Raw genomic sequence first — 8,089 nt, forward strand, 5'->3', positions numbered from 1 at the left:
AGAGAACTCTCTCTCTCTCTGTGTGTGTGTCTCTCTCTCTCCTTTTCTCTCTCTCTTTCTCTCTCAACACTCTCTTTCCTCTTACTGTAATTATACCTCTCTCTCTCTCTCTCTCTCTCTCTTATCCCTCCCTCTCTCTGTCCCCCACATAACTGTTTTCCCTACTTAGTCATTCATTGCAGCCCTCTATACCCTGTGCACACACACCCACATGCATATACAGACACACACACACACGCATGCAAAGACACACACGCACACACTCACACAGGCACACACACAGGCACACACACACAGACACACACACAGACACACACACACACACACACACACACACACACACACACACACACACACACACACACACACACACACACACACACACACACACACACACACACACACACACACACACACACACACACACACACACACACACACACACACACACACACACACACACAGGTGAGATTCACGCAAAGGAAAATCACATGGTATTTGTGTTCAAGCCTCTCTCTCTCTCTCTTCCAGTTGTCTGACTTAGCTTTTTCTCTCTCTCTCCGAGCGCGGTGGTGTTCCCTGACAGAGCCGCGTCACGACGAGGAGGTGGGGGGGGGGGGGGGGGGGAGAGACGAGGCGGCATGTGCGCATGGAGGCTCCCTGATTCATTCAAACCAAACACACACAGTCACACACACACACACACACACACACACACACACACACACACACACACACACACACGCACACACACACACACACACACTTAACACATGTTCCCCCTCAGTCACATTCACACACGTTCTCACACAAACACACACACTTAACACATGTTCCCCCTCAGTCACATTGACACACGCGCTCTCACACACACACACACACGCGCGCGCGTGTATCACTGTGACTTTTACCAGAAAGAGGCAGTGCGTGGAGCATGGAGTCTTCACGGTGACTCACCGTGACATCATCAAGTCATTAGAAAATGAATCTACCTTTTATACCCCTAAATAACTCCCAGAGGGAGGGTGTGTGTGTGTGTGGGGGGGGGGTTATGGCTTCTTAAGACAAGAAGATTTTGAAAATAATTTAATATCGAAACCTATAAGTCATACTTTGCAGACTTGGGAGAGAAAAGACACAGCAACGTTTGCATTATATAACAAAAGTCTAATTCATAAAATGTAATTCAATCTCACATCATCTGATGTCTGATGCGAAAATGGCCACATTGTCAAACATTTGACAACAATTGTACTCCCTCTTGTGGACATTTAAAAAAAATAAACATCACCAAGAAGAGAAAGAATGGTAAATGGCTGCTTTTTCATAGCGCTTTTGTCCAAAGCGATTTACAATTTGCTACTCACATTTTACCCATTCACTCACACATTCACTCACACATTCACACACCGACTAGTGTGACCAGATGCAAAAAGTCCAAAAGCAGGACAACAGTAAGATTTTGGTGGGACAAAGTGGGACAGATAGATAATGTAATTTTTTTTATTAGAATAACTGGTCTTCACCAAATAGATAAAGGTTAAATCAAAATAAATACAAATTAAATACAGAATTATATCTCTCCACATTCGTCTTGGCACTGGCAGCCGGCTTGTTACCACCTAACATCTGTTTTAAATATTCAAACTTTATCACTTGACAGGAATGTCTTGTGTTCGATATTCCCTGTTAACACAGAACTAGGGGACACTAGGGAACAAAAATAATAATACAAATAAATTGTGTTTCTCTATTAGAATAACTATGGATAACTATGCATGTAGCTTTTGTACGACCACACAATATTTTTTTTGCAATATCTGAGTCTGGCCAAATGACAGGAGCTAGCTTGCTACCACAGTCGGCTGACCTGTATGAATGGGAGTGTTGTACAGTGTGATAGACGCTAAACGTTGACAGCGCGCTACATTTTGACAGCTCGCTAAATTACTATAACCAATCAGATCTGCGATATGAGGTAGCAGAGCAATGTGTGTGGACAAGAGGCGGGTTGCTACGTTTACTGTAGGGAGGGGCTTTTAGACCAATGTCATTCCTTATTAGACACTAAGAGTGACAATACGCGGAATATTACATGGTGCCAGAAGCCGGATCTTTTCGAACTCATGCCAAGGAAGAGAAAGAGAAAGAAAGAAAATATGGAGGCTGCAGCAGTACCAATGCCGACGATGGACTGGGAATCCTCAAACCTACCCGACGCATGGAAACAATTCCGCCAACACGTCGAGCTAATGTTTAGTGGACCGTTCAACGTCAAGACAGAGGAAATCAAATGCAGCTACCTCCTACTATGGATCGGGGAAAAGGGAAGAGACATTTTTAACACATGGCAGTTTTCCGACACAGACAGAAAAAAGCTAAAAAGCTACTAATACTACGACAAATATGAAGAGTATGTTATGCCAAAGGCGAACCCCATCTTTGCAAGCTACAAATTCCAGGAGAAATTCCAAGGGCCTAGCGAAAGTGTTGACCAGTTTGTTACAGAGCTAAGGTTGCTTGTGAAAGAATGTAGGGGAGAGTGGGGTTATAAGTGCCAAGGGGCATGTAGTGCCACCCCTGTTATCTAGAAAACCATAGAAGAAGTTGGTCATGTGACAACATATTTTTGAAGAGGCATCCATTTCACTCAACCTGCAGAGAAGGGAGACATCTGGCTTGAGAGGTAAACACATTTAAGTTCAAATTTTTTTTTTGCCCTCCAAAGTAAAATTTGTATGATCAAGGTTTTTTTATTGCTGTGTTTGAACAATTATAGACAACTTTGAAAACAGTTCACACATGTTTTAGTGATTTAGTAAGCTACACCATGAGTCTATACAGCAGGGCTATTCAACTAAAGTGTTCAGGGGGCCACATTGTCAGAAACCCAAGGGGCCAGGGGCCGGACTGCCACGGCGCCTCCCCGTGCTATGAATATAATGTACACTTGACACAACACGCAACCACATTTTCACAACTTTTATTTAACTACATTGCAAAAGTAGTATACTTTTCAAAAAAAGTGCTTAATTTATGTGCCACATCTGCAACATCTCCTTCAAAAAGTGCTTCATTTATGACTGTACAACAACTGCAACATCTCCTCTTCAACATTTCAATATAAAAATAAAATAAAAAACAAACAAGTGCATGATGTGCTTCTGAACATTCTAACATCAACACTTGAACAAAAAAACACATTATAGTGCAGCTGAGCTTATGAAAAAGTGCTTCAAGTCTGTGCAACAACAGCAAATCACAGCATCTTATTAGCACTTATTGTCCACTCTTAACTCTCAAACATCAGGGGGGTGGGGGGCAGACAGGCCTAGCCTACATACACACATCTAATGAGAGCGATTGCACTTATTTGACTGGGCAATGGCAGATAAAGAGGGTTCATAGGAAGTGAGGGCTACCCGCAAACAGTGATGCAAATGCTCATTTGTCAAGGAGGCACGGTTGCTTGTTTTAATGGCATTCATGTGAGAGAAACTGGATTCACAGGTGTATGTTGAGCCAGACATTGTTAGCACAGATATTGCCAGCGTTTTTATTTTGGGGAATGTCTTGACATGAATACACTTTATCAAAAATGTTGTGGTGGATTCATTCTCAAGTGCCTGCTTCAGAGCAGATGATGCTTGCATGTCAATTATTTCAAGTTGCAGGAGACCTTCATCAATGTGAAGTGATGCAAGGAACTCTTGTCCTTTTGTGGAAATAGCAGCTACATTGGCAAATGGGTTGCTCACAAAATGCATCAATTCTCTGGACATGTCAAATTCATCAAATCGACTTGCAAAGTTTTCCCTCAATTTATCAATTAAATCTGTCATTAATTGAGTGACTTTTGGCTCAATTGTGCGTGTTAACGTTGACATGAAAAGAAAAAAGTAAAAAAATATATATATATATATATTAAAAAAAAAAAAAAAAAAAAAAAAAAAATTATCATGTAATCTTTGGCGGGCCGGTCAGAATCATCCCGCGGGCCGGATCTGGCCCGCGGGCCGCCAGTTGAATAGCCCTGCTATACAGTTAGCATGATGCTAGATCAAAACAGCCTGGGTTAAAGGATAACTCCACTATTTTGGGAAATTAGCTTATTTAACATCTTCCCTGGAGTTAGACAAGAAGATGCATACCTTTTTTGTCTCTGTGCGTGCATTTTAGCTTTGGGAATAGATGCTCCGTTAGCATAGCTTAGCTTCATCACTGGAAGTGAGGCAGGACAGTAGCCTTACAGTGCCTTACAGTGTATTGCAAGGTCTGACATTGACCAAACTTGATATGCATGACCTTGGTGGGCTCTAGGTCAACTCCTGAAAAGGGGGTCAATGTCAGACCTTGCAATCAAAAGTTAGGGGCGCACTGAAATTATGGCAAGGGTTATTAGCCCCCTAACTTTTGATTGCAAAGTCTGACATTGACCCCCTTTTCAGGAGTTGACCTAGAGCCCACCAAGGTCATGCATATCAAGTTTGGTCAATGTCAGACCTTGCAATACACTGTAAGGCACTGTAAGGCTACTGTCCTGCCTCACTTCCAGTGATGAAGCTAAGCTATGCTAACGGAGCATCTATTCCCAAAGCTAAAATGCACGCACAGAGACAAAAAAGGTATGCATCTTCTTGTCTAACTCCAGGGAAGATGTTAAATAAGCTAATTTCCCAAAATAGTGGAGTTATCCTTTAAGGGCCTGGGTTACTGTAAGTTGGGCCAGGTGTTCTGTTTGTTAAGTTGCCCCAACTTATAATTATTAACTATATATATTACTTTATTGTATTTTATTGTTATTGTACATTGTATTCTTACATTTGATCACTAAAACTATGTGATATTCTTAATTTTAGACCAAAATCCATCATGCCACGCAGATATACAAACGGAAGACAGACAGGGTTTCAACTCCTCTTGAGAAGTTGGAAAGAGCAGTGAAAGAGGTGCAACAGGGGAAGACTAAACGTCAGGTTGGAAAAGAGATGAAGATCTGCAGGATGCTTTTACCACTTTTGAGATTAAAATTATCTGTTTTACGTAAAATTATCAATGGCACAATTTACCCCTGTGTATTCTCTCTAATGTCACAACTTACCCCGCACCGGCGGCAAGTTGTGACACAAAACCAAATTTTTTTCTAAAGATATATTTCTGAAACAGTTTATTTAAGATCCAAAGTGACTGTTCCAAAGGGATGCACAACATCATAAACTATATGTACATATTTTAGTTGGGGGCATTACTGTAATCCCCTTGCTTTAAAGGCACCTTAAGTAAAAAGCAGTGGCGGCTCTGCCACTAGGGGCGCAAGGGCGCCGACCCACCTGCTGTTAAATCAGAGAAGAAGAAAATAAAACTTTTTAGTTTTTAGTTTTATAGCCCTATAAATAATATAAACATGTTTAAAATGAATAATATTTACTCATTTTAAGTATGTTTGTATTTCCAATGCACAATATAACGTTATTATCTCAAATAAAAAACACTCGTTTTCCTGAGCAGGAAGTGACATCACGTTTTTTTTTTTTTTTTTTTATATTTCTCGGCCCGGGCTAGACGCGATAGCGCTCTGAGTGCGCGTCACAGTTTGATCGCTGTATCCGTCACAGCCAATCAGTGCATAACGCGTTGTGCGTTGAAATATGACTATTATGTTGGAATCCGGGCGCGATTTGAAGCGGTCTAGCCAGTAGCGTCAAGAATTTCTGTAGCCGCATTTCACGGAGACGCTCTCTGATTGGCCGACGCCAGCATTTTTTCCGTAGCAGAATTTCACAGAGACGATCTCTGATTGGCCGAATCCAATTTCTAATGTTCCAATTCTAGCTTATTCCTAGGTTGGTTCCTAGGTTGGTCCTAGGTTGTTTGTCTTAGAGCGTGCCGTGACTGCAAGTTCTTTAGACTGTTAAGCTTAGGCACTCTTTCAAAGTTGGTTAAGGTTAGAGTTTGTCTTAGAGCATGGCGATAGAACGCCAGGTAGTTTGCAGTCTGTTCGAGCGGAAATGGACAAAGGAATGAAGTACTTGTGACTGTTGTGTGGTCAATCAACAGTGATACACTACTTTATCAAGGCAAGCCCTCCTGCCCTGGACGTGTCAACTAAACAGTGAGTCTCTCTCTCTCTCTCTCTCTCTCTCTCTCTCTCTCTCTCTCTCTCTCTCTCTCTCTCTCTCTCTCTCTCTCTCTCTCTCTCTCTCTCTCTCGCGTTTGGATTGAAAATACGTGGATTATGGCTTGTTCAATATCGTCTATGTTTGAATGAATGAATGAATGAGAACTTTATTAACAGATTGCAGAATGGGTACAATACAGTACGGCTCAATACACACAATTGTTAAGGGGATGCAGACCAGAGAAAGACGTTTGTCTTGTTTACATCAGGGTCCCAGATTTTCGATTCATATCGATAGTTTAATAGCTAGCCTTGGCTCGTTTAACAATATGCAAAATATGTGTACAGCCCTGTACTCATACTGAAGTTATTCTTGGTATATAATAGGTCTGATTGTGTAACGAATCGATTCCACGTCGCGCTGTGTGTGAGAGAGAGAAGGAGAGAGGGAGAGATCTGCCTGTGTTTGGAGACGGAGCGAGTTTTGTTTCTAACTTTTCTATTTATATATTGTGTTTCAAGTTGTGAATTAGAGTCTAGACTATACTTTATTGCCATGGAAAAATACAGAAGCAACAGAGAAAACTCGACAGATAATGCATGTAGGAACTGTGGAAGAGAGCGCCACACGGAGTCAGAGGACTGCCCAGCTAATGGTCGAAAATGCAATAAATGCCAAAAATTCAACCATTTTGCAAACGTGTGCAGAAGCCGCACAGACGTGCATGGCAAGAAGAAGGACGTGCACAAGGTATCAGGTGAATGTGCCTGTACGCAGCAGGATGACGAATGGTTTGTGGACTCCATCGTAACGGAGCACGCAGACACAAAGCGAGAACAGGCGTTCGCTGAATTGGAAGTTGGAAAAGTCAACAAGCACAAAATAAAGTTTAAAATTTACACTGGTGCCCAAGCGAATGTAATGCCAACAGCAACCTTCCGCCAGATGTACAGGAAAGTGGCACAAGGCCCACCATCCAGCCGACTCTCAGGATATGGTGGCCATGCACTGAAGGTAGAGGGGTCATGCAAACTCACATGTAAGCATAAATAAAAAATGCAAATGTTGGATTTTGATGTTGTAACCATTGATTCCCCCCTGTATTGAGTTTAAGAGCATGCCTAGATCTGAACTTAGTAAAAATGATACACGTTGTGGATGCACAGTTAGAGAGCCCTGTTGACGTCAGGCATGAGTTTCCAGATGTGTTTCAGGATATTGGGCTATTCCCAGGGGAATGCAGTATCAGCATAGACCCAGCGGCAACGCCAGTCGTATACCCACCCAGACGCATTCCATTCGCTCTCCATGGTCGTCTCAAAGAGGAACTGGACAACATGGAGAAGTCAAGAGTCATAAAAAAAGTTACAGAACCCACAGACTGGGTCAGCGCCCTCGTGGTTGTGGAAAGACACAACGATAGGCTACGAGTGTGTCTGGACCCCCGAGACCTCAACAGGGCGATCCAGAGGCCACACTACCCGCTCCCAACATTGGACGACATAACCCCAAAGCTCGCCGGAGCAAAGTACTTCAGTGTACTCGACGCAAGATCGGGTTACTGGGCGATCAAGTTGACTGAACAATCATCAAAGTTAACTACTTTCAACACAGTGCATGGAAGATACAGGTTCCTACGGCTCCCATTTGGGATCATGTCAGCGCAGAATGAGTTCCAGAGATGGATCGACGACACATATGAGGGATTGTCTGGTGTGTCCGCCATCGTGGATGACGTACTGGTCTACGGCCACACCAGAGCTGAGCATGATGCCAACCTGCGCGCCATGCTACAGAGGACAAGGGAAAGAGGAGTGAAGCTCAACCCAGACAAGAGCGTCATCTGTGTGACCGAGGTAAGCTACTTTGGTCACAGACTGACACAGGAAGGCATTCGACCAGACCCAGACAAGGTCAAAGCGATCAGAGAAATGGAGCCGCCGAAGAACAAGGCTAAGCTGGAAACGATC

The sequence above is a fragment of the Notolepis coatsorum genome (genome assembly GCF_963971535.1).
Source record: "Notolepis coatsorum genome assembly, chromosome: 4".
Lineage (NCBI taxonomy): Eukaryota > Metazoa > Chordata > Actinopteri > Aulopiformes > Paralepididae > Notolepis > Notolepis coatsorum.